This window comes from Sus scrofa, chromosome 4 (genome assembly GCF_054392235.1).
Source record: "Sus scrofa isolate SSC_HxYL_T2T_F1_AM1 chromosome 4, Sscrofa_HxYL_maternal_Yorkshire_Landrace_v2.0, whole genome shotgun sequence".
In the NCBI taxonomy this organism is placed as follows: Eukaryota; Metazoa; Chordata; class Mammalia; order Artiodactyla; family Suidae; genus Sus; species Sus scrofa.
This window is the reverse complement of record NC_139386.1, coordinates 93,464,602-93,488,509: the sequence shown is the minus strand read 5'-3', so window position 1 is coordinate 93,488,509 and position 23,908 is coordinate 93,464,602. Positions and strand designations below refer to the sequence as shown.

General features: G+C 58.6%; 10 non-coding genes across 10 annotated transcripts; 4 read left to right on the top strand and 6 right to left on the bottom strand.

The window, feature by feature from the left end:
* Nucleotides 1–5,021: 5,021 nt before the first annotated feature.
* TRNAE-CUC (transfer RNA glutamic acid (anticodon CUC)) lies at nt 5,022–5,093 on the bottom strand. The gene has a single exon. It is a non-coding gene; the product is annotated as a tRNA-Glu (tRNA).
* Nucleotides 5,094–5,421: 328 nt separating this feature from the next.
* TRNAG-UCC (transfer RNA glycine (anticodon UCC)) lies at nt 5,422–5,493 on the bottom strand. Its single transcript has one exon. It is a non-coding gene; the product is annotated as a tRNA-Gly (tRNA).
* A 565-nt stretch (nt 5,494–6,058) lies between these two features.
* TRNAD-GUC (transfer RNA aspartic acid (anticodon GUC)) lies at nt 6,059–6,130 on the bottom strand. Its single transcript has one exon. It is a non-coding gene; the product is annotated as a tRNA-Asp (tRNA).
* A 570-nt stretch (nt 6,131–6,700) lies between these two features.
* Nucleotides 6,701–6,783, top strand: TRNAL-CAG (transfer RNA leucine (anticodon CAG)). The gene has a single exon. It is a non-coding gene; the product is annotated as a tRNA-Leu (tRNA).
* A 1,638-nt stretch (nt 6,784–8,421) lies between these two features.
* Nucleotides 8,422–8,492, top strand: TRNAG-GCC (transfer RNA glycine (anticodon GCC)). Its single transcript has one exon. It is a non-coding gene; the product is annotated as a tRNA-Gly (tRNA).
* Nucleotides 8,493–16,896: 8,404 nt separating this feature from the next.
* On the bottom strand, nt 16,897–16,968 carry TRNAE-CUC (transfer RNA glutamic acid (anticodon CUC)). The gene has a single exon. It is a non-coding gene; the product is annotated as a tRNA-Glu (tRNA).
* Nucleotides 16,969–17,296: 328 nt separating this feature from the next.
* TRNAG-UCC (transfer RNA glycine (anticodon UCC)) lies at nt 17,297–17,368 on the bottom strand. The gene has a single exon. It is a non-coding gene; the product is annotated as a tRNA-Gly (tRNA).
* Nucleotides 17,369–17,933: 565 nt separating this feature from the next.
* TRNAD-GUC (transfer RNA aspartic acid (anticodon GUC)) lies at nt 17,934–18,005 on the bottom strand. The gene has a single exon. It is a non-coding gene; the product is annotated as a tRNA-Asp (tRNA).
* A 559-nt stretch (nt 18,006–18,564) lies between these two features.
* TRNAL-CAG (transfer RNA leucine (anticodon CAG)) lies at nt 18,565–18,647 on the top strand. The gene has a single exon. It is a non-coding gene; the product is annotated as a tRNA-Leu (tRNA).
* Nucleotides 18,648–20,285: 1,638 nt separating this feature from the next.
* On the top strand, nt 20,286–20,356 carry TRNAG-GCC (transfer RNA glycine (anticodon GCC)). Its single transcript has one exon. It is a non-coding gene; the product is annotated as a tRNA-Gly (tRNA).
* Nucleotides 20,357–23,908: the final 3,552 nt, after the last annotated feature.

Below are 23,908 nucleotides of genomic sequence, written 5' to 3'. Positions count from 1 at the left end.
GGTGTGTTCTAGTTTCATTGCTTTGCATGCAGCTGTCCAGGTTTCCCAGCAATGCTTGCTGAATAGACTTTCTTTTTCCCATTTTATGTTCTTGCCTCCCTTGTCAAAGATTAATTGACCATAGGTGTCAGGGTTTATTTCCGGATTCTCTATTCTCTTCCATTGGTCTGTCTGTCTGTTTTGATACCAGTACCACACTGTTTTGATGACTGTGGCTTTGTAGTATTTCTTGAAGTCTGGGAGAGTTATGCCTCCTGCTTGGTTTTTGTTTCTCAGGATTGCTTTGGCGATTCTGGGTCTTTTGTGGTTCCATATAAATGTTTGGATTGTTTGTTCTAGTTCTGTGAAAAATGTCCTGGGTAATTTGATAGGGATTGCATTGAATCTGTAGATTGCTTTGGGTAGTATGGCCATTTTTACAATATTGATTTTCCCAATCCAGGAACATGGAATATCTTTCCATTTCTTTACATCTTCTTTGATTTCTTTGATTAAAGTTTTATAGTTCTCGGCACATAGGTCCTTTACCTCCTTGGTCAGGTGTATTCCGAGGTATTTGATTTTGTGGGGTGCAATTTTAAAAGGTATCGTATTTTTGTATTCCTTTTCTAATATTTCATTGCTGGTATACAGAAATGCAACTGACTTCCGAATGTTAATCTTATATCCTGCTACTTTGCTGAATTTATTAATCAGTTCAAGTAGTTTTTGGGTTGAGTCCTTAGGGTTTTCTATGTATAGTATCATGTCATCTGCATATACAGTGGCAGTTTTATCTCTTCTCTTCCTATATGGATGCCTTTTATTTCTTTTGTTTGTCGAATTGCTGGTACCACATCTTCTTACTCCATTCATCTGGCGTTGGACATTGAGCTTGTTTCCGAGTCTCGGCTGTTGCGAACGGTGCTGCAAGGAACACAGGGCGTGCACGTATCGTTTTCAATGAACGCTTTGCCTGGATAGATGCCCAGGAGTGGGATCGCTGGGTCATGTGGTAGTTCTATACTGAGTTTTCTGACGTGCCTCCCTACTGTTGTATACTTTGTTCTTTTTTTTTTTTACGGCTGAGTAACACGCCACAGGACATATACATATATATATATATATACATATATGTGTATATGTGTGTGTGTGTACACACACACACACACACACACACACACACACACAGCACAACTTCTGAAGCCAGTTGTCTGTGGATGGGTACTTGGCATTTGTCCACACCATGGCTCATGTAAATAGTGCTCCTCTGAACACTGGGGAACAGCTGATCTTCTCACATGAGAGTTGTCAACTTTTCTCGATATATACCTGGGAGCGGGCCTTTCTGGATCCCATGACGGAGGTCCTTTGACTGCGTTCCTTGCTTTCTTCCCTCCTGCCTCTTTCCTTCCTGCCATTCCCCCTGCCCCACCATTCTTCCTCCCTCCATTCCACTCTCTCTTGCCTTCCTTCTCTTTCTTCCTTTCCATCTTCCTTCCTTCCTTCCTTCCCGTTCCCTCCCTCCCTCCCTCCCTTCCATTCTCCACTCTTCCTTTTTTCCTTCCTGCCTTTCTTCCTTCCTTCTCTCCATTTTTCGTTCTTCCTTCTTCCCTTTCTTTCTTTGTTTTCTATTTTTTTCAATCAGCCCCTATGTAGGGCCAGGGCTCGAACTGAAGCTGCAGCTCCAACCTACACCACAGCCAGGGCAATGCCAGACACGAGCTGCCTCTGGGACCTGTTGTACAGTTTGCGGCAACGCCACGGTTCTTGACCCACTGAGCGAGGCCAGGGATCAAACCCGCATCCTCACAGAGACAACATCGGGTCCTTATCCCACGGAGCCATGACACGAACTCCTCCATTCTTTTCCACGGCAGAGTACGATTCCATAGTGCAGATCTATTTTATCTCATCATCATCATCATCTTCTTCTTCGTCTTCGTCTTCGTCTTCTTCTTCTTCCTCCTCTTCTTCCTCTTCCTCTTCCTCATCTTCTTCTTCTTCCTCCTCTTCTTCCTCTTTTCTTTGGGGACTTTTAGGGCTGTACCCTTGGCACAAGGAGACGCCCGGGCTAGGGGTCGAATCGGAACTGTAGCTGCCGGCCTACACCACGGCCAGGGCCACGGCCACGCTGGGTCCGAGCCACGTCTTCGACCGACGCCATACCTCATGGCAACACCGGATCCTTGACCTGTTGAGCGAGGCCAGGGGATCAAACCTGTGTCCTCAGGATACCGGTCAGGTTCCTTAACCGCTGAGCCACAATGGGAACTCCACGTTCTGTCTTCTTCAGCCAACTGTCTATTGTTGGGCGCTTGGGTTTTTGTCAATGTTTTCGCTGTGGCAGGCAACGCGGCTATACCAACATGGGAGGGAGGGGATATAGCTTTTCGAATTAGAGGGTTCATCCTTTTGGGCTCTATATTCACGAGTGCAAGTGCTGGTTCCTATGGGAGCTCTCCTTTGCACTCTTCAAATCTCACCACCAGTCCCACGGCTCCACAAGCTCGCGCGCACGCACGCGCACACACACACACACACACACACACACACGCGCGCGCGTGCGTGTGTGCGCACGCACCCACACACAGCCAGATGAGAAGTGATGGTGGTTGCTGCTGATGAGAGAGGTTATATATGTCTCTGGGGCAGTGGGATCGCCCACCTCATGTGCAGGGTGCCTAGCCCCTGTCTCCAACTCTGTTTCTGCCCTGCCCTGCCCTGCTTCCTACCTCTCCCCTCCCCACAGCCTCACTCCCGTTTAGCCTGAGCACGTTGCCGCACAACACAGCAGTCTGGCCCGCTCTCCTGCCGCTCCACGGGGGTCTTCTCCCGCCACCTCCCTGGCACCACAGCCCACTCACACCCGCTGCTTGCCACTCTCCCTTCCGCCCAGCCTCTGGGCACGGGCTCCTCCACCTGCCATGATTCCCCTGTACCCCGGGCCCCTGTCTCACACATCCTGCCCGGAAGACGCACTGGCGCTGGTCCTGGCCGCCCTCGTGGCCCTCAGACCCACTCCTACACCATGCCCAGCCCTAACCCAGATCCCGCGCGGGGCGGGGCAAGGGCCACCACCGCCGCTTCACCCAGGCTTCTGCAGAGCCCCTCGCGGCCAGGTCCCCGCAAAACCCACACCCGGCGGCCCTCGCGGCCAGGTCCCCGCAAGACCCACACCTCCCGTTGCTGCCCCGCCCAAGCTCCGCCGGGACACCGCGGTCGCGGTCGAACTTTTCCTCCCACCTTCCAGCAGGCGCTTCACGCCCACCCCCACTCTACGGGGTCGTTTTACTCTGTTCCCAAACTTGCACGGGGCGGCCACCAACCACGGCCACAGACACCTTCGTCCTGCCCTGTCACCCACCCACGCTCACTCCCAACGCACCGGCGAAGGGCTTGAGGTAACCTCCTGTGGTGATGGGAAGCACCCCTCTGCCCACAGGGGCTCCTTTCCATGGGGGGTCCCGCTTTGTCAAAACCCATCTCGTGTACCGCCGCCACCGTGCCACCTCTGCCGCCACCGTGCCATCTCTGCCGCCGCCGCCGCCACCGCCGCCTCAGGTTGGTGCCATTCACGGGCAGTCCACTTTGCCTCCTAAGGCAGAAACATGCCAACGGGCATGAAAACCTCCACTGATGGAGGCTGAAAGCAGACTGGTGTCTGCCATTTACCTTGGGGGTGTATCCAAGGGGGACCACGAAGATAGGTTGCAGAGAGAGGTGGAATGGACTCTGGGTAGCTAGGTGGCTGGGCAAGAATGGGGTCATGTTAGACGTCATGTCTAGGGGAGAGGGGTGTGTGTGTGTGTGTGTGTGTGTGTGTGTGTGTGTGTGTTGTGGGAGGGAGGGAGGTATTCTCAAGGTAACATTCTTGCCTCTCTGTGATAGGACTGAGAGCATGGTAATGTAATTAGACTACAGTGTTGGCTGGGGCTGGTAGTCCACCCTTTCAGGCGTCTGCTTCCACCTGCTCCCGCCTACTGGGCTAAGGATTCCTGACTGGCCTCCCGAATCAGCCCGCTCTCTTACCTCCACTACCGTGTGTGTGTGTGTGTGTGTGTGTGTGTGTGTGTATCTCCAGGCACGCATGAGTGTCCACACTCATGGTCCCATCTCCACCACCCGGCATGGTTTGTCTGGCTCTAGCTCCCCTACCCTGCCCAAGACCACCAGGAGCTTGAGACCAAATGAGCAGTCCACGGAAGGCGAAGCCCGCCCAAGACCTAAACAGGCTGCAGCAGGTTGCTGGCAAGGGGGGCCAGATAAGAAACTGTGTGTCCCTCCCCTTGGCTGACTTGCCAGCGTGAACGCCTCACTAGCGCCTTGCGCCAGCGCAACCACCTCTGCCGCCACCACCCACCGGCACCACCACCGGCACCAGTAAGGACCAGCACCACCATCTCTAACAGAGACAGCAGCGCCAGCACCAGCTCCACAAGCCAGCAACACCGGCAGCACCACTTCCACGCCAGCAGCCTCTGCCGCCGGGGCGGCGGCGGCGGCCGCGGCGGTGGTGGCAGCAGCGAGGGGAAAGGGAGCAGCCGCCATCGCAGGAGCAGCAGCGGCATCCAAACGAGCACCAGCACCAAGCCCCATCAGGACCAGCGCTCCCAGCGACACCCGCACCCGCAGCTCACGAGGGAAGGAAGAGGGGCCTCGCGGCGGCGCACGCGGCGGCGGGGGCGGTCGGGACCCGCGCAGTGCTGCCAACGAGTCCAGGCACGGTGGAAGCTGCCCGCCCGTGGGCGGCCGGTGGTGGGCAGAGGGGCTGCCCGGGCCGCTGGTGTTGGGGGCTGAGGCAAGCTTCCAGCGGCGGAGGAGGACGGACGCCCGAGGCGTCGAGTGGGCCTCGAGTGGACGAACGTCTGGAGGCCAAAAGGCTTGGCCGGGTGGGTGGAGGGTGCCTGGCGCGGCTTGGGCTGGAGGTGGACGGGGCCGGGTGGCTGCCCGGCGAGGGGGACGCGCGTGGGCTAAAAGGGGCGCTTGTGGAGGCAGCGCGCTTTGCGGCAAGTTGGCCGGCGGAGTGGAAGAAGAAAGGCTTCCCTGACCGGGAATCGAACCCGGGCCGCGGCGGTGAGAGCGCCGAATCCTAACCACTAGACCACCAGGGAGCGTCGGGCTCGGCGCCTGGCCTGGCCCTGCTGGACCCAGCACCTCCCTGCCACCCGCTTGGCGCCGCCTTGCTGCCAAGGCCCGGCCTTGCCAGGTCGGGCCGCCCGCCGCACCTGGCGATCCACGGTGGCCTAGCGCTCTCCCTGCTCGCTAGGAGAGACGCCGCGCGCTCGCCTCCGTCTCGCACACGCACACACGCCAAAAGCCACGGGCCTGGGGGCGGGCACCGTGCGCCCTCTTCCCAGCTCTCCCACACAGGGGCCGGGCCGGAGCCCCGCGGAGCTCGGCAAAAATCCCCCAGACTAAACAAAACAAAAGACGGCCCGCTGCGTTGGCCGGGAATCGAACCCGGGTCAACTGCTTGGAAGGCAGCTATGCTCACCACTATACCACCAACGCTGCACAGCCCGGGTCGGGCCCGGACGCCGTGCCCGGGCTCGCCCAAGCGCATTCCCGGCGCCCCGACGCCCTGGCCACCAGCGGCCGCCCACCGGCGCCAGCCCCAGGCCGTGGCCCTCGTCCACCGGCCCCACCGCCGCTCGGGGGCGTCCTCGCTCCCCTGCCGCCCCGAGGCCCTGGGCTCCACGCCGCGCGCCTCAGCTCCCAGCTCCAGGCCACCAGCGTCCCGAACCCACAGGGAAAGGGACTCGTCGGCTTCCCACCGGGCCCGCCTGCCGGGCAGCTGGGCAGCCGGGCAGCCGAGCGTGGCGTCGCAAGGGGCCTCCGGTGCGGCAGGCACTTTGGGCGGGCCGCAAGGTCGCCGGGCGCTGGCCGGGGCGAGAGGAGGCCCTCGCTCGGCCGGGGCGAGGGGTGGACGGCAAGGGCTGGAAGGGGTCGAGGGTGGCAGGTCGGGCACGCCCAGGCGCCCTGCGCCTGCCTGGAGGCGGGGATGAGGAGACGAAGGGCCCTTGGGGCCAGGCGGCTGGCCAGCGAGCGGCGCCAGCCACCAAAAAGGGCGTGTTGCCTCCCCGTCGGGGAATCGAACCCCGGTCTCCCGCGTGACAGGCGGGGATACTCACCACTATACTAACGAGGACGGCGGCCACCGCCCGGCCACCGCCCGGCCACCCGGCCCCTCTCCGGCTGCCTGCCGACGCCTACCCCTGCCCGCGGCCCTCGGCCCGCGGCCCACCATGGGGCCGCCAGCACGTGCCCGCGCCCCGCCCCGACGCCAAAGCACCCCGCGTCCTCCAAAGAAGCAGACCGCGACCCGGACCGCGGCCCGCGGCCCCACCCTCACCCCACCCCCGCCCCTACCTGGCGCTGCAAACTCCCGGTGAGCGCTGCCTGGTGCCCCCACCGTGGGCCCGAGAGGGCAAGCCGGGCTGCGAGGTGGCGGCGGGCGCGCGCCTCGCCACGTCACGGCCCGGGCGAGGGCAGAGGCGCGGGCGGGGGCCGCCGCCAGAGGCCGGCTGGGTGCGGGGCCAGGGCTGCGCGACAGGGCGACCGCGGCGGCGAAAGCTTTGCTCCACGACGGCCGGCGTGCGCCCGGCCCCCGCTCACCCAGACGCCCGCCCGGCGCGGAGCACCGCGTCCGCCCAAGGGCGCCGCACTTGGCGGCGCGTCGGGTCGCAGCCAGCCGAGCGGCGACGCGCTCCGGCCCGCCGTCAGGATGGCCGAGCGGTCTAAGGCGCTGCGTTCAGGTCGCAGTCTCCCCTGGAGGCGTGGGTTCGAATCCCACTCCTGACAAGCCAGCCTTTTGCCCCCCGCCCAACCACGTCCCCACCCCTCCCCGGGACCCCACCCCGCGTAGAGCCACAGCCCCTTGCCGCCTTGCAGTCCCTTCCCGCCTGGCACTCTTGCTTGGCCTCTGCAAACTCCGGCCCCCGACACCCAAGCCTCTCCCTCCACAGCCCGCGGGCCCGACAGAAATGGCCCAGGAGGAACGCCCCGGCCACTGGCTTTGCTGCGGACACGCGCCCTCCCCGGACGCACAGCTCCCACACACACCCACACGCCCCCGCCGCCCGCGTCCTACCTGCACCTACACCAGCAAGCTTCGGCCCTTCGCAGCCCATCTTTCCTCACCTGCTTGCGATGGCTGTTTTTCCTTCCTCACTCCGGCTCCGGCTCCGGCCCCGGCTCCGGCCGGCCCGCCGCTCCGCCCCACCCCGCCCCCACCGCCCCACGCAGACCGGCCGCGTGGGGAAAGCCCTCCACGCTTCGCCCTCGCACTGCTGCCCGCGGACTGCTGCCCGCGGCTCGCCCTCCCAGCCTTTCCTCCGCTTCTGCCGCCAGCCGCTCTCGCTCCCGTCCAACATCCCGTCCTTGCCGCCAAGCCGGCCGGCCCGCCCGCCTGCACATTCCCTGCCCTCCACACCCACACTGAGGTGGCGGGTCTGCGTGGGGTGCGTGCCCGCGCGCGGCGCTTTCTCGCCTCGGGGCCTTCCCCGCCCACTGGCCACCGCGGCCTGCCTCCGGGGACACGTGCAGCCCAGCCTTCCTGCTCGCCCGCCGGTACGGGGCCCTCCCTGGACGCAGGCCTGGCGCGTGAGTCCCTGCCACGGCCCTGGGATGCCCGGCACCCACCCGCAGACGTCGGGCCCCCGGCCGCCGCCCGCCACCCACCTGCGCGCCACAGCGCACGTTCACGCGCGGGAAGCCGCTGCCCCGGCCGGACCCAACCACCCCCCGGCGCCCTCCCTCACCCGACTGTCCGCCATCCCCCCCGCCCCTCCCCGCCCGCAGTCCGAGTGCCTGCGCCTCACGACCAACGCACCCGAGCCGGACCCCTCCGCAGAGCGCTGGCCGGCCCGAGCGCTTCTTCGGAGCGAGGCTCCGACACCCTTGGCAGACCCGGCAGGTCCATCTCTCACGCTCGCCGTCCCCGCACAGCCCGAGCTCCGATGCCCGCCCGCCCGCTCCACACCAGCCAGAAAGCCGGCCGCCGGAGGGACTCGGCGTCGGGGGCGGGGGGCGGGGTGGGGGTGGGGGGCAGCGGTGGCTGAGGGGAACATAGGCGCTCAGCCGCAGCGGGCGCGCATCGCCTGCCCTGGCTGGGATTCGGGCGCGCGCCAGCCTGCTTCGGCTCGTGGCTGCTTCTGGCGATGCCGACGCTCTTGCGGCGGCCCTGGACGGCAGAGAAGGCGCAAAATGGGCCGGGTGGGCCTCCGCCCCGCCGACCCTCCGACCCTCCGTCCCTGCCTCCAGGCCTCCGGACAGCGCCGCGCCCTGGGGCCCTCCGCGGGGCCCGGAGCCCCTCTTGCAGGCCACAGGCGTCCGCCTTCGGCTCAAAGGGAGCAGGAGCCCGCGGGCGAGCAGGAACCGCTGCCCGGCGGTTGGTGGCCAGCCCCGCTGGGGCAACGTCGGGCGGCAGCGGCCACCGGTGCATGGGTGGTTCAGTGGTAGAATTCTCGCCTGCCACGCGGGAGGCCCGGGTTCGATTCCCGGCCCATGCAACAGCTCGGTCCTCTTTTGGAGCAGAGCCCTCGCTCTCCCGGCACCTCCCGGTCCCACCACAGCTCTTGCTTCCTCACCAGCAGCCCACCGCCCCACCTCCGCCTCCACCCTCGACACACCCCCTGCTCTTGCAAGCAAATCCCACCTTGTCAAGGACCCCGCCCTCGCATTTGTCCCATTGGCCTCTCTCTTTGCTGTTTAATTTTAAGAAAAGCGTACTGGCTTTGCCATACCCCGTTCGCTTCAGGTGTTCGCCAGAGTGACTCATACCCATCCGGCTGGCTGGCTGGCTGGCTGGCTGACTCTCTGTCTGTCTGTGTGTCTGTCTGTCTATCCAAAGAGAGAGCGAGAGCGAGAGCGAGAGAGCGAGAGAGATCTCCATTATAGGTGATCATTGTGTGTGACTCGAGTCCCTCCCCCATGCTATACAGTAAATCCTTGTTGCTTATCGACTTTGGGCATGCTCTTTCTTCCTTCCGATCTCTTAGCCCCAACTCCTAATTGCCCACCCCCGCCCCCATACTCTGCCCTTGGGTAACCATATGTTTGTTTTCTACACCGGTGACGGTTTCCATTTTGCACGGAGAGTTATTTGTATTAATTTTTAGATTCCACATGTATTCTTTGTCCTTCTCCAGCTGACGTAGTTCACTGTGGGTAGTAGCCTCTTGGTCGATCCATGTCGCTGCAGATGGCACGAGGTCCTTCTCTCTTTTATGGCTAAAGGGTATTCCATAGTAGTATGCGTGTGTCTGTATATAGCATGGATGTTATGTATGTAATATAACATGATATATAGTATCACACCCTCTTAAGCCAATCGTCTGTGGATGGGTCCCTGGGAATCGTCCACGTCATGACGCTCTCTTAAAGAGCACTCCTGTGAACACTGGGGTGCATCCACCTGTTCCCTTTAGGAGTTTTCATCTCTTCTGGGTATATACCCTGAGGCCGGGGGTGGGCGGTGGGGTCGCCTGCTGGATCATATCCTAGCTCTCCTTTGAACTCCTTCCTTCTTCCTCTCTTCCTACCTTTTCCCCCCTCCATGCTTCCTACCTCCATTCCACCCTCCATGCTTCCTACCTCCATTCCACTCTTCCGCTCTTTCTTTCCTTCCCTCCTGCCTTCTTCCTCTGGTTCCTTCCTTCTTTCGTTCTCTCTCTCTTTTCCCTCATTCTTTCTCTTCGTAGTAGTTCGGGTCATTGCTGGAGTACAGCTGATGTACCGTATTGTGTTTGTGTCAGGGGTACGGCCGCGGTGATTTGGTTTAATGGGTACAGCGTTCTCTTCGGGTGATTTTCCGGTATAGGTCATTGCAGGATATTGGATGATGTTCCCTGTGCCACTCAGTAAACACGTGTTGCTTATCTCTTTTATACATAGCCGTTTGCGTCTGTTCTCCCAAACTCCTAATTTGTCCCCCCACCCTGCCCTTTCCCCTGGGTAACCGTAAGATTGTTTTCTACATCTACGAGTCTGTTTCTGTTTTGCCCATAGAGTTCTTTGTGTTATTTCTTTAGATTCCACATGTATCAGTGCTTCTCCATCTGACTTACTCCAGTAAGTGTTAATACCCCTAGGTCCACCCGCGTCGCTGCAAAGGGCACTACTTCATTCTTTTTTAAACCTTTTTTTCCTTACAGTTGACTCCCAATGTTCTGTCAGTTTCCGCTGCCCAGCAAAGTGACCCAGCCACACATCCATCTGCATTCTTTTTTCTTCCCCACGTTGAGCCTCCATCGTGTTCCATCGCAAGTGATCAGATAGAGTTTCCCGTGCTATACAGCAGAATCTCATTGCTTCTCCGTTCCAAATGCAGTCGCCTGCATCTACTGACCTCCAACGGCCAGTGCCTCCCCCTCCCTCCTGGCAACCACAAGCCTCTTCTCCACGTCCTCGCGTTTGTTTCTTCTCTGTGGACAGGTTCATCTGTGCCGTCTCTTAGGTTCCAGATACGAGACACATACCGTATCATGTGGTATTTGTCTTTCTCCCTCTGACTTCCTTCACTTCGCCTGAGAGTCTCAAGTTCCGTCCATGTTGCTGCAAATGGCATTATGTTGTTCTCCTCTGTGGCTGAGTCGTATTCCATTGTGCACATGTACCACATCTTCTTTTTTTTTTCATATTTTTTTTTATTTTCCCACTGTACAGCAAGGGGGTCAGGTTATCCTCACATGTATACATTACAATTACATTTCCCCCCCACCCTTTCTTCTGTTGCAACACGAGTATCTAGACAAAGTTCTCAATGCTATTCAGCAGGATCTCCTTGTAAATCTATTCTAAGTTGTGTCTGATAAGCCCAAGCTCCCGATCCCTCCCACTCCCTCCCCCTCCCATCAGGCAGCCACAAGTCTCTTCTCCAAGTCCATGATTTTCTTTTCTGAGGAGATGTTCATTTGTGCTGGATCTTAGATTCCAGTTATAAGTGATATCATATGGTATTTGTCTTTGTCTTTCTGGCTCATTTCACCCAGTATGAGAGTCTCTAGTTCCATCCATGCTGCTGCAAATGGCATTATGTCATTCTTTTTTATGGCTGAGTAGTATTCCATTGTGTATATATACCACCTCTTCCGAATCCAATCATCGGTCGATGGACATTTGGGTTGTTTCCACGTCCTGGCTATTGTGAATAGTGCTGCAATGAACATGCGGGTGCCCGTGTCTCTTTTAAGTAGAGTTTTGTCCGGATAGATGCCCAAGAGTGGGATTGCGGGGTCATATGGAAGTTCTATGTATAGATTTCTAAGGTATCTCCAAACTGTTCTCCATAGTGGCTGTACCAGTTTACATTCCCACCAGCAGTGCAGGAGGGTTCCCTTTTCTCCACAGCCCCTCCAGCACTTGTTATTTGTGGATTTATTAATGATGGCCATTCTGACTGGTGTGAGGTGGTATCTCATGGTAGTTTTGATTTGCATTTCTCTTATAATCAGCGATGTTGAGCATTTTTTCATGTGTTTGTTGGCCATCTGTATAACTTCTTTGGAGAAATGTCTATTCAGGTCTTTTGCCCATTTTTCCATTGACTGATTGGTTTTTTTGCTGTTGGGTTGTATAAGTTGCTTTTATATTCTAGAGATTAAGCCCTTGTCGGTTGCATCATTTGAACCTATTTTCTCCCATTCTGTAAGTTGTCTTCTTGTTTTCTTTTTGGTTTCCTTTGCTGTGCAAAAGCTTTTCAGTTTGATGAGGTCCCATGGGTTTATTTTTGCTCTAATTTCTATTGTTTTGGGAGACTGACCTGAGAAAATATTCATGACGTTGATGTCAGAGAGTGTTTTGCCTGTGTTTTCTTCTAGGAGTTTGATGGTGTCCTGTCGTATACTTAAGTCTTTCAGCCATTTGGAGTTTATTTGTGTGCATGGTGTGAGGGTGTGTTCTAGTTTCATTGCTTTGCATGCAGCTGTCCAGGTTTCCCAGCAATGCTTGCTGAATAGACTTTCTTTTTCCCATTTTATGTTCTTGCCTCCCTTGTCAAAGATTAATTGACCATAGGTGTCAGGGTTTATTTCCGGATTCTCTATTCTCTTCCATTGGTCTGTCTGTCTGTTTTGATACCAGTACCACACTGTTTTGATGACTGTGGCTTTGTAGTATTTCTTGAAGTCTGGGAGAGTTATGCCTCCTGCTTGGTTTTTGTTTCTCAGGATTGCTTTGGCGATTCTGGGTCTTTTGTGGTTCCATATAAATGTTTGGATTGTTTGTTCTAGTTCTGTGAAAAATGTCCTGGGTAATTTGATAGGGATTGCATTGAATCTGTAGATTGCTTTGGGTAGTATGGCCATTTTTACAATATTGATTTTCCCAATCCAGGAACATGGAATATCTTTCCATTTCTTTACATCTTCTTTGATTTCTTTGATTAAAGTTTTATAGTTCTCGGCACATAGGTCCTTTACCTCCTTGGTCAGGTGTATTCCGAGGTATTTGATTTTGTGGGGTGCAATTTTAAAAGGTATCGTATTTTTGTATTCCTTTTCTAATATTTCATTGCTGGTATACAGAAATGCAACTGACTTCCGAATGTTAATCTTATATCCTGCTACTTTGCTGAATTTATTAATCAGTTCAAGTAGTTTTTGGGTTGAGTCCTTAGGGTTTTCTATGTATAGTATCATGTCATCTGCATATACAGTGGCAGTTTTATCTCTTCTCTTCCTATATGGATGCCTTTTATTTCTTTTGTTTGTCGAATTGCTGGTACCACATCTTCTTACTCCATTCATCTGGCGTTGGACATTGAGCTTGTTTCCGAGTCTCGGCTGTTGCGAACGGTGCTGCAAGGAACACAGGGCGTGCACGTATCGTTTTCAATGAACGCTTTGCCTGGATAGATGCCCAGGAGTGGGATCGCTGGGTCATGTGGTAGTTCTATACTGAGTTTTCTGACGTGCCTCCCTACTGTTGTATACTTTGTTCTTTTTTTTTTTTACGGCTGAGTAACACGCCACAGGACATATACATATATATATATATATACATATATGTGTATATGTGTGTGTGTGTACACACACACACACACACACACACACACACACACACAGCACAACTTCTGAAGCCAGTTGTCTGTGGATGGGTACTTGGCATTTGTCCACACCATGGCTCATGTAAATAGTGCTCCTCTGAACACTGGGGAACAGCTGATCTTCTCACATGAGAGTTGTCAACTTTTCTCGATATATACCTGGGAGCGGGCCTTTCTGGATCCCATGACGGAGGTCCTTTGACTGCGTTCCTTGCTTTCTTCCCTCCTGCCTCTTTCCTTCCTGCCATTCCCCCTGCCCCACCATTCTTCCTCCCTCCATTCCACTCTCTCTTGCCTTCCTTCTCTTTCTTCCTTTCCATCTTCCTTCCTTCCTTCCTTCCCGTTCCCTCCCTCCCTCCCTCCCTTCCATTCTCCACTCTTCCTTTTTTCCTTCCTGCCTTTCTTCCTTCCTTCTCTCCATTTTTCGTTCTTCCTTCTTCCCTTTCTTTCTTTGTTTTCTATTTTTTTCAATCAGCCCCTATGTAGGGCCAGGGCTCGAACTGAAGCTGCAGCTCCAACCTACACCACAGCCAGGGCAATGCCAGACACGAGCTGCCTCTGGGACCTGTTGTACAGTTTGCGGCAACGCCACGGTTCTTGACCCACTGAGCGAGGCCAGGGATCAAACCCGCATCCTCACAGAGACAACATCGGGTCCTTATCCCACGGAGCCATGACACGAACTCCTCCATTCTTTTCCACGGCAGAGTACGATTCCATAGTGCAGATCTATTTTATCTCATCATCATCATCATCTTCTTCTTCGTCTTCGTCTTCGTCTTCTTCTTCTTCCTCCTCTTCTTCCTCTTCCTCTTCCTCATCTTCTTCTTCTTCCTCCTCTTCTTCCTCTTTTCTTTGGGGACTTTTAGGGCTGTACCCTTGGCACAAGGAGACGCCCGGGCTAGGGGTCGAATCGGAACTGTAGCTGCCGGCCTACACCACGGCCAGGGCCACGGCCACGCTGGGTCCGAGCCACGTCTTCGACCGACGCCATACCTCATGGCAACACCGGATCCTTGACCTGTTGAGCGAGGCCAGGGGATCAAACCTGTGTCCTCAGGATACCGGTCAGGTTCCTTAACCGCTGAGCCACAATGGGAACTCCACGTTCTGTCTTCTTCAGCCAACTGTCTATTGTTGGGCGCTTGGGTTTTTGTCAATGTTTTCGCTGTGGCAGGCAACGCGGCTATACCAACATGGGAGGGAGGGGATATAGCTTTTCGAATTAGAGGGTTCATCCTTTTGGGCTCTATATTCACGAGTGCAAGTGCTGGTTCCTATGGGAGCTCTCCTTTGCACTCTTCAAATCTCACCACCAGTCCCACGGCTCCACAAGCTCGCGCGCACGCACGCGCACACACACACACACACACACACACACACGCGCGCGCGTGCGTGTGTGCGCACGCACCCACACACAGCCAGATGAGAAGTGATGGTGGTTGCTGCTGATGAGAGAGGTTATATATGTCTCTGGGGCAGTGGGATCGCCCACCTCATGTGCAGGGTGCCTAGCCCCTGTCTCCAACTCTGTTTCTGCCCTGCCCTGCCCTGCTTCCTACCTCTCCCCTCCCCACAGCCTCACTCCCGTTTAGCCTGAGCACGTTGCCGCACAACACAGCAGTCTGGCCCGCTCTCCTGCCGCTCCACGGGGGTCTTCTCCCGCCACCTCCCTGGCACCACAGCCCACTCACACCCGCTGCTTGCCACTCTCCCTTCCGCCCAGCCTCTGGGCACGGGCTCCTCCACCTGCCATGATTCCCCTGTACCCCGGGCCCCTGTCTCACACATCCTGCCCGGAAGACGCACTGGCGCTGGTCCTGGCCGCCCTCGTGGCCCTCAGACCCACTCCTACACCATGCCCAGCCCTAACCCAGATCCCGCGCGGGGCGGGGCAAGGGCCACCACCGCCGCTTCACCCAGGCTTCTGCAGAGCCCCTCGCGGCCAGGTCCCCGCAAAACCCACACCCGGCGGCCCTCGCGGCCAGGTCCCCGCAAGACCCACACCTCCCGTTGCTGCCCCGCCCAAGCTCCGCCGGGACACCGCGGTCGCGGTCGAACTTTTCCTCCCACCTTCCAGCAGGCGCTTCACGCCCACCCCCACTCTACGGGGTCGTTTTACTCTGTTCCCAAACTTGCACGGGGCGGCCACCAACCACGGCCACAGACACCTTCGTCCTGCCCTGTCACCCACCCACGCTCACTCCCAACGCACCGGCGAAGGGCTTGAGGTAACCTCCTGTGGTGATGGGAAGCACCCCTCTGCCCACAGGGGCTCCTTTCCATGGGGGGTCCCGCTTTGTCAAAACCCATCTCGTGTACCGCCGCCACCGTGCCACCTCTGCCGCCACCGTGCCATCTCTGCCGCCGCCGCCGCCACCGCCGCCTCAGGTTGGTGCCATTCACGGGCAGTCCACTTTGCCTCCTAAGGCAGAAACATGCCAACGGGCATGAAAACCTCCACTGATGGAGGCTGAAAGCAGACTGGTGTCTGCCATTTACCTTGGGGGTGTATCCAAGGGGGACCACGAAGATAGGTTGCAGAGAGAGGTGGAATGGACTCTGGGTAGCTAGGTGGCTGGGCAAGAATGGGGTCATGTTAGACGTCATGTCTAGGGGAGAGGGGTGTGTGTGTGTGTGTGTGTGTGTGTGTGTGTGTGTGTGTTGTGGGAGGGAGGGAGGTATTCTCAAGGTAACATTCTTGCCTCTCTGTGATAGGACTGAGAGCATGGTAATGTAATTAGACTACAGTGTTGGCTGGGGCTGGTAGTCCACCCTTTCAGGCGTCTGCTTCCACCTGCTCCCGCCTACTGGGCTAAGGATTCCTGACTGGCCTCCCGAATCAGCCCGCTCTCTTACCTCCACTACCGTGTGTGTGTGTGTGTGTGTGTGTGTGTGTGTGTATCTCCAGGCACGCATGAGTGTCCACACTCATGGTCCCATCTCCACCACCCGGCATGGTTTGTCTGGCTCTAGCTCCCCTACCCTGCCCAAGACCACCAGGAGCTTGAGACCAAATGAGCAGTCCACGGAAGGCGAAGCCCGCCCAAGACCTAAACAGGCTGCAGCAGGTTGCTGGCAAGGGGGGCCAGATAAGAAACTGTGTGTCCCTCCCCTTGGCTGACTTGCCAGCGTGAACGCCTCACTAGCGCCTTGCGCCAGCGCAACCACCTCTGCCGCCACCACCCACCGGCACCACCACCGGCACCAGTAAGGACCAGCACCACCATCTCTAACAGAGACAGCAGCGCCAGCACCAGCTCCACAAGCCAGCAACACCGGCAGCACCACTTCCACGCCAGCAGCCTCTGCCGCCGGGGCGGCGGCGGCGGCCGCGGCGGTGGTGGCAGCAGCGAGGGGAAAGGGAGCAGCCGCCATCGCAGGAGCAGCAGCGGCATCCAAACGAGCACCAGCACCAAGCCCCATCAGGACCAGCGCTCCCAGCGACACCCGCACCCGCAGCTCACGAGGGAAGGAAGAGGGGCCTCGCGGCGGCGCACGCGGCGGCGGGGGCGGTCGGGACCCGCGCAGTGCTGCCAACGAGTCCAGGCACGGTGGAAGCTGCCCGCCCGTGGGCGGCCGGTGGTGGGCAGAGGGGCTGCCCGGGCCGCTGGTGTTGGGGGCTGAGGCAAGCTTCCAGCGGCGGAGGAGGACGGACGCCCGAGGCGTCGAGTGGGCCTCGAGTGGACGAACGTCTGGAGGCCAAAAGGCTTGGCCGGGTGGGTGGAGGGTGCCTGGCGCGGCTTGGGCTGGAGGTGGACGGGGCCGGGTGGCTGCCCGGCGAGGGGGACGCGCGTGGGCTAAAAGGGGCGCTTGTGGAGGCAGCGCGCTTTGCGGCAAGTTGGCCGGCGGAGTGGAAGAAGAAAGGCTTCCCTGACCGGGAATCGAACCCGGGCCGCGGCGGTGAGAGCGCCGAATCCTAACCACTAGACCACCAGGGAGCGTCGGGCTCGGCGCCTGGCCTGGCCCTGCTGGACCCAGCACCTCCCTGCCACCCGCTTGGCGCCGCCTTGCTGCCAAGGCCCGGCCTTGCCAGGTCGGGCCGCCCGCCGCACCTGGCGATCCACGGTGGCCTAGCGCTCTCCCTGCTCGCTAGGAGAGACGCCGCGCGCTCGCCTCCGTCTCGCACACGCACACACGCCAAAAGCCACGGGCCTGGGGGCGGGCACCGTGCGCCCTCTTCCCAGCTCTCCCACACAGGGGCCGGGCCGGAGCCCCGCGGAGCTCGGCAAAAATCCCCCAGACTAAACAAAACAAAAGACGGCCCGCTGCGTTGGCCGGGAATCGAACCCGGGTCAACTGCTTGGAAGGCAGCTATGCTCACCACTATACCACCAACGCTGCACAGCCCGGGTCGGGCCCGGACGCCGTGCCCGGGCTCGCCCAAGCGCATTCCCGGCGCCCCGACGCCCTGGCCACCAGCGGCCGCCCACCGGCGCCAGCCCCAGGCCGTGGCCCTCGTCCACCGGCCCCACCGCCGCTCGGGGGCGTCCTCGCTCCCCTGCCGCCCCGAGGCCCTGGGCTCCACGCCGCGCGCCTCAGCTCCCAGCTCCAGGCCACCAGCGTCCCGAACCCACAGGGAAAGGGACTCGTCGGCTTCCCACCGGGCCCGCCTGCCGGGCAGCTGGGCAGCCGGGCAGCCGAGCGTGGCGTCGCAAGGGGCCTCCGGTGCGGCAGGCACTTTGGGCGGGCCGCAAGGTCGCCGGGCGCTGGCCGGGGCGAGAGGAGGCCCTCGCTCGGCCGGGGCGAGGGGTGGACGGCAAGGGCTGGAAGGGGTCGAGGGTGGCAGGTCGGGCACGCCCAGGCGCCCTGCGCCTGCCTGGAGGCGGGGATGAGGAGACGAAGGGCCCTTGGGGCCAGGCGGCTGGCCAGCGAGCGGCGCCAGCCACCAAAAAGGGCGTGTTGCCTCCCCGTCGGGGAATCGAACCCCGGTCTCCCGCGTGACAGGCGGGGATACTCACCACTATACTAACGAGGACGGCGGCCACCGCCCGGCCACCCGGCCCCTCTCCGGCTGCCTGCCGACGCCTACCCCTGCCCGCGGCCCTCGGCCCGCGGCCCACCATGGGGCCGCCAGCACGTGCCCGCGCCCCGCCCCGACGCCAAAGCACCCCGCGTCCTCCAAAGAAGCAGACCGCGACCCGGACCGCGGCCCGCGGCCCCACCCTCACCCCACCCCCGCCCCTACCTGGCGCTGCAAACTCCCGGTGAGCGCTGCCTGGTGCCCCCACCGTGGGCCCGAGAGGGCAAGCCGGGCTGCGAGGTGGCGGCGGGCGCGCGCCTCGCCACGTCACGGCCCGGGCGAGGGCAGAGGCGCGGGCGGGGGCCGCCGCCAGAGGCCGGCTGGGTGCGGGGCCAGGGCTGCGCGACAGGGCGACCGCGGCGGCGAAAGCTTTGCTCCACGACGGCCGGCGTGCGCCCGGCCCCCGCTCACCCAGACGCCCGCCCGGCGCGGAGCACCGCGTCCGCCCAAGGGCGCCGCACTTGGCGGCGCGTCGGGTCGCAGCCAGCCGAGCGGCGACGCGCTCCGGCCCGCCGTCAGGATGGCCGAGCGGTCTAAGGCGCTGCGTTCAGGTCGCAGTCTCCCCTGGAGGCGTGGGTTCGAATCCCACTCCTGACAAGCCAGCCTTTTGCCCCCCGCCCAACCACGTCCCCACCCCTCCCCGGGACCCCACCCCGCGTAGAGCCACAGCCCCTTGCCGCCTTGCAGTCCCTTCCCGCCTGGCACTCTTGCTTGGCCTCTGCAAACTCCGGCCCCCGACACCCAAGCCTCTCCCTCCACAGCCCGCGGGCCCGACAGAAATGGCCCAGGAGGAACGCCCCGGCCACTGGCTTTGCTGCGGACACGCGCCCTCCCCGGACGCACAGCTCCCACACACACCCACACGCCCCCGCCGCCCGCGTCCTACCTGCACCTACACCAGCAAGCTTCGGCCCTTCGCAGCCCATCTTTCCTCACCTGCTTGCGATGGCTGTTTTTCCTTCCTCACTCCGGCTCCGGCTCCGGCCCCGGCTCCGGCCGGCCCGCCGCTCCGCCCCACCCCGCCCCCACCGCCCCACGCAGACCGGCCGCGTGGGGAAAGCCCTCCACGCTTCGCCCTCGCACTGCTGCCCGCGGACTGCTGCCCGCGGCTCGCCCTCCCAGCCTTTCCTCCGCTTCTGCCGCCAGCCGCTCTCGCTCCCGTCCAACATCCCGTCCTTGCCGCCAAGCCGGCCGGCCCGCCCGCCTGCACATTCCCTGCCCTCCACACCCACACTGAGGTGGCGGGTCTGCGTGGGGTGCGTGCCCGCGCGCGGCGCTTTCTCGCCTCGGGGCCTTCCCCGCCCACTGGCCACCGCGGCCTGCCTCCGGGGACACGTGCAGCCCAGCCTTCCTGCTCGCCCGCCGGTACGGGGCCCTCCCTGGACGCAGGCCTGGCGCGTGAGTCCCTGCCACGGCCCTGGGATGCCCGGCACCCACCCGCAGACGTCGGGCCCCCGGCCGCCGCCCGCCACCCACCTGCGCGCCACAGCGCACGTTCACGCGCGGGAAGCCGCTGCCCCGGCCGGACCCAACCACCCCCCGGCGCCCTCCCTCACCCGACTGTCCGCCATCCCCCCCGCCCCTCCCCGCCCGCAGTCCGAGTGCCTGCGCCTCACGACCAACGCACCCGAGCCGGACCCCTCCGCAGAGCGCTGGCCGGCCCGAGCGCTTCTTCGGAGCGAGGCTCCGACACCCTTGGCAGACCCGGCAGGTCCATCTCTCACGCTCGCCGTCCCCGCACAGCCCGAGCTCCGATGCCCGCCCGCCCGCTCCACACCAGCCAGAAAGCCGGCCGCCGGAGGGACTCGGCGTCGGGGGCGGGGGGCGGGGTGGGGGTGGGGGGCAGCGGTGGCTGAGGGGAACATAGGCGCTCAGCCGCAGCGGGCGCGCATCGCCTGCCCTGGCTGGGATTCGGGCGCGCGCCAGCCTGCTTCGGCTCGTGGCTGCTTCTGGCGATGCCGACGCTCTTGCGGCGGCCCTGGACGGCAGAGAAGGCGCAAAATGGGCCGGGTGGGCCTCCGCCCCGCCGACCCTCCGACCCTCCGTCCCTGCCTCCAGGCCTCCGGACAGCGCCGCGCCCTGGGGCCCTCCGCGGGGCCCGGAGCCCCTCTTGCAGGCCACAGGCGTCCGCCTTCGGCTCAAAGGGAGCAGGAGCCCGCGGGCGAGCAGGAACCGCTGCCCGGCGGTTGGTGGCCAGCCCCGCTGGGGCAACGTCGGGCGGCAGCGGCCACCGGTGCATGGGTGGTTCAGTGGTAGAATTCTCGCCTGCCACGCGGGAGGCCCGGGTTCGATTCCCGGCCCATGCAACAGCTCGGTCCTCTTTTGGAGCAGAGCCCTCGCTCTCCCGGCACCTCCCGGTCCCACCACAGCTCTTGCTTCCTCACCAGCAGCCCACCGCCCCACCTCCGCCTCCACCCTCGACACACCCCCTGCTCTTGCAAGCAAATCCCACCTTGTCAAGGACCCCGCCCTCGCATTTGTCCCATTGGCCTCTCTCTTTGCTGTTTAATTTTAAGAAAAGCGTACTGGCTTTGCCATACCCCGTTCGCTTCAGGTGTTCGCCAGAGTGACTCATACCCATCCGGCTGGCTGGCTGGCTGGCTGGCTGACTCTCTGTCTGTCTGTGTGTCTGTCTGTCTATCCAAAGAGAGAGCGAGAGCGAGAGCGAGAGAGCGAGAGAGATCTCCATTATAGGTGATCATTGTGTGTGACTCGAGTCCCTCCCCCATGCTATACAGTAAATCCTTGTTGCTTATCGACTTTGGGCATGCTCTTTCTTCCTTCCGATCTCTTAGCCCCAACTCCTAATTGCCCACCCCCGCCCCCATACTCTGCCCTTGGGTAACCATATGTTTGTTTTCTACACCGGTGACGGTTTCCATTTTGCACGGAGAGTTATTTGTATTAATTTTTAGATTCCACATGTATTCTTTGTCCTTCTCCAGCTGACGTAGTTCACTGTGGGTAGTAGCCTCTTGGTCGATCCATGTCGCTGCAGATGGCACGAGGTCCTTCTCTCTTTTATGGCTAAAGGGTATTCCATAGTAGTATGCGTGTGTCTGTATATAGCATGGATGTTATGTATGTAATATAACATGATATATAGTATCACACCCTCTTAAGCCAATCGTCTGTGGATGGGTCCCTGGGAATCGTCCACGTCATGACGCTCTCTTAAAGAGCACTCCTGTGAACACTGGGGTGCATCCACCTGTTCCCTTTAGGAGTTTTCATCTCTTCTGGGTATATACCCTGAGGCCGGGGGTGGGCGGTGGGGTCGCCTGCTGGATCATATCCTAGCTCTCCTTTGAACTCCTTCCTTCTTCCTCTCTTCCTACCTTTTCCCCCCTCCATGCTTCCTACCTCCATTCCACCCTCCATGCTTCCTACCTCCATTCCACTCTTCCGCTCTTTCTTTCCTTCCCTCCTGCCTTCTTCCTCTGGTTCCTTCCTTCTTTCGTTCTCTCTCTCTTTTCCCTCATTCTTTCTCTTCGTAGTAGTTCGGGTCATTGCTGGAGTACAGCTGATGTACCGTATTGTGTTTGTGTCAGGGGTACGGCCGCGGTGATTTGGTTTAATGGGTACAGCGTTCTCTTCGGGTGATTTTCCGGTATAGGTCATTGCAGGATATTGGATGATGTTCCCTGTGCCACTCAGTAAACACGTGTTGCTTATCTCTTTTATACATAGCCGTTTGCGTCTGTTCTCCCAAACTCCTAATTTGTCCCCCCACCCTGCCCTTTCCCCTGGGTAACCGTAAGATTGTTTTCTACATCTACGAGTCTGTTTCTGTTTTGCCCATAGAGTTCTTTGTGTTATTTCTTTAGATTCCACATGTATCAGTGCTTCTCCATCTGACTTACTCCAGTAAGTGTTAATACCCCTAGGTCCACCCGCGTCGCTGCAAAGGGCACTACTTCATTCTTTTTTAAACCTTTTTTTCCTTACAGTTGACTCCCAATGTTCTGTCAGTTTCCGCTGCCCAGCAAAGTGACCCAGCCACACATCCATCTGCATTCTTTTTTCTTCCCCACGTTGAGCCTCCATCGTGTTCCATCGCAAGTGATCAGATAGAGTTTCCCGTGCTATACAGCAGAATCTCATTGCTTCTCCGTTCCAAATGCAGTCGCCTGCATCTACTGACCTCCAACGGCCAGTGCCTCCCCCTCCCTCCTGGCAACCACAAGCCTCTTCTCCACGTCCTCGCGTTTGTTTCTTCTCTGTGGACAGGTTCATCTGTGCCGTCTCTTAGGTTCCAGATACGAGACACATACCGTATCATGTGGTATTTGTCTTTCTCCCTCTGACTTCCTTCACTTCGCCTGAGAGTCTCAAGTTCCGTCCATGTTGCTGCAAATGGCATTATGTTGTTCTCCTCTGTGGCTGAGTCGTATTCCATTGTGCACATGTACCACATCTTCTTTTTTTTTTCATATTTTTTTTTATTTTCCCACTGTACAGCAAGGGGGTCAGGTTATCCTCACATGTATACATTACAATTACATTTCCCCCCCACCCTTTCTTCTGTTGCAACACGAGTATCTAGACAAAGTTCTCAATGCTATTCAGCAGGATCTCCTTGTAAATCTATTCTAAGTTGTGTCTGATAAGCCCAAGCTCCCGATCCCTCCCACTCCCTCCCCCTCCCATCAGGCAGCCACAAGTCTCTTCTCCAAGTCCATGATTTTCTTTTCTGAGGAGATGTTCATTTGTGCTGGATCTTAGATTCCAGTTATAAGTGATATCATATGGTATTTGTCTTTGTCTTTCTGGCTCATTTCACCCAGTATGAGAGTCTCTAGTTCCATCCATGCTGCTGCAAATGGCATTATGTCATTCTTTTTTATGGCTGAGTAGTATTCCATTGTGTATATATACCACCTCTTCCGAATCCAATCATCGGTCGATGGACATTTGGGTTGTTTCCACGTCCTGGCTATTGTGAATAGTGCTGCAATGAACATGCGGGTGCCCGTGTCTCTTTTAAGTAGAGTTTTGTCCGGATAGATGCCCAAGAGTGGGATTGCGGGGTCATATGGAAGTTCTATGTATAGATTTCTAAGGTATCTCCAAACTGTTCTCCATAGTGGCTGTACCAGTTTACATTCCCACCAGCAGTGCAGGAGGGTTCCCTTTTCTCCACAGCCCCTCCAGCACTTGTTATTTGTGGATTTATTAATGATGGCCATTCTGACTGGTGTGAGGTGGTATCTCATGGTAGTTTTGATTTGCATTTCTCTTATAATCAGCGATGTTGAGCATTTTTTCATGTGTTTGTTGGCCATCTGTATAACTTCTTTGGAGAAATGTCTATTCAGGTCTTTTGCCCATTTTTCCATTGACTGATTGGTTTTTTTGCTGTTGGGTTGTATAAGTTGCTTTTATATTCTAGAGATTAAGCCCTTGTCGGTTGCATCATTTGAACCTATTTTCTCCCATTCTGTAAGTTGTCTTCTTGTTTTCTTTTTGGTTTCCTTTGCTGTGCAAAAGCTTTTCAGTTTGATGAGGTCCCATGGGTTTATTTTTGCTCTAATTTCTATTGTTTTGGGAGACTGACCTGAGAAAATATTCATGACGTTGATGTCAGAGAGTGTTTTGCCTGTGTTTTCTTCTAGGAGTTTGATGGTGTCCTGTCGTATACTTAAGTCTTTCAGCCATTTGGAGTTTATTTGTGTGCATGGTGTGAGGGTGTGTTCTAGTTTCATTGCTTTGCATGCAGCTGTCCAGGTTTCCCAGCAATGCTTGCTGAATAGACTTTCTTTTTCCCATTTTATGTTCTTGCCTCCCTTGTCAAAGATTAATTGACCATAGGTGTCAGGGTTTATTTCCGGATTCTCTATTCTCTTCCATTGGTCTGT